The following is a 1,929-nucleotide window of genomic DNA, read 5'->3' as shown; positions in this document are numbered from 1 at the left end:
CCGGTGTAACAAACAGTATAGTTAGACCCCAAATTAATGCAAATCAATTTGAGATCAAGCCAGCATTACTTAATATGTTACAAAATAACGTAACATTTTACGGGTTACCTAACGAACATCCTAATACCCATTTGACAAATTTCTTAGAAATTTGTGACACTTTTAAAATACTGAATGTGACTGCAGAACCAATCAATCTTCGCCTTTTTCCTTTTACTTTGAAGGATCGAGCCAAAGAGTGGTTAACTTCTATGCCGGTCGCATCATTTGAGACTTGGGAGCAATTAGCCCAAGCATTTTTATCAAAAAATTTTCCTTTAGCAAAAACCGCAAGAGTCATTAAAGAGTTAACATCTTTTTCTCAAAATGAAAATGAAACTCTTTATGAGGCTTGGGAACGTTTTAAAGAACTTCAACGTTTATGCCCACACCACCAATTGCCCGCTGAACTTTTAATGCAAACATTTTATAATGGACTAAATCCTACAACTAGAGGTTCATTGGACGCTATGTCTGGAGGGTTATTTATGAAGAAAACATCTGCCCAAGCAAGGGAACTTTTGGAGGAAATGGCAATCAACAGCAGTATGTGGCCCGCGGAACGTGGACACGTACCATTAGCGAAACCATCATCCTCAACAACATCATCAGTTAAAGGTATAGTGAATCTTGATCCAGTAGCGATGTTGCAAGCCCAATTTTCTGCCTTATCACACAAAATTGATAGGTTTATGGCACCGTGTGATCCTAATGGTAAGCAAATCCAAACAGATGTGGATTACGAAGGTATGAGTGAAATTGAACAGGTAAATTTTGTCCAAGGGCAAAACCAAAATAATAACCCTTACCCCAATACATATAATCCTGGGTGGAGAAATCATCCTAACTTTAACTGGAGAGATAATAATAATAATACTAATGCTAATCAAAATCGTACTACTAATTATCAAAATCAATCAAGAGATACGATTAGCACTTTATCTTCTAAAATCGACAAATTTATTGATGCTATGAGCGGAAAAATAAGTAATCACGACGATGGTTTTAAACGGATCGAGAATAAATTTGATCAGCTTATTAAAAACCAATCATCTAGCATCCATAATTTGGAAATTCAAATTGGACAACTCGCTAAATCAATTCCATCCCGCAAAGAGGGAAGTCTTCCAAGCCATACGGAAGAAAATCCGAAAGAGCATGTTAAGGCTATCACTATTCATTCAGGGAAAAATTACTTAGGCCCGGAAATGCCCGGAAATTCGACTTTACCTGGAACTGATTTACCGAAGCCCAAAGAAGATACATTAAAACAAAAAGATGCACCAATTGACTCTAGTACAAAAACTTTTGTACCCAAACCACATTTTCCACACAAAGTCCGCAATAAGAACTATGATAAACAACTTTTAACATTTTTAGACAAACTTAAAAATTTGCATATTAATCTGACGTTTATGGATGCGATTACGCAAATTCCCAATTATGGTAAATTCCTCAAAGATTTAATTTCAAAGAAAATTAGTTGGGAAGGAATTTCATCCATTTCACTAACTGAAGATTGTAGTTCGATTGTGTCAAGCAATTTGCCCACAAAACTCAAGGATCCCGGATGTTTTACCATTCCGTGTAAATTGGGAGATATTTAATTTTCCAGTTGTCTCTGTGATTTAGGAGCAAGCATTAACTTGATGCCATTATCTATTTTTAATAAGTTAGGCTTAGAAGAAGACATCAAACGTACCAATATGGTTTTGCAATTAGCGGATCAAACCACTAAAAGACCATACGGTATAATTGAGGATGTTTTAGTTAAAGTTGACAAATTTATTTTTCCTACCGATTTCGTTATTTTAGATTTTGCTTATGACGTAAATTGTCCGCTAATCTTTGGTAGACCATTCATGAACACGGGACGTGCTCTAGTTGATG

General features: G+C 35.8%; 1 non-coding gene across 1 annotated transcript; it reads right to left on the bottom strand.

The window, feature by feature from the left end:
* Positions 1-332: 332 nt before the first annotated feature.
* LOC136216074 (small nucleolar RNA R71) lies at positions 333-439 on the bottom strand. Its single transcript, XR_010683068.1, has one exon. It is a non-coding gene; the product is annotated as a small nucleolar RNA R71 (small nucleolar RNA).
* Positions 440-1,929: the final 1,490 nt, after the last annotated feature.

Source organism: Euphorbia lathyris, chromosome 1, assembly GCF_963576675.1.
Source record: "Euphorbia lathyris chromosome 1, ddEupLath1.1, whole genome shotgun sequence".
NCBI classification, from domain to species: Eukaryota; Viridiplantae; Streptophyta; class Magnoliopsida; order Malpighiales; family Euphorbiaceae; genus Euphorbia; species Euphorbia lathyris.
The sequence above is the reverse complement of the archived record's forward strand: the minus strand, read 5'-3'. Positions and strand labels throughout refer to the sequence as shown.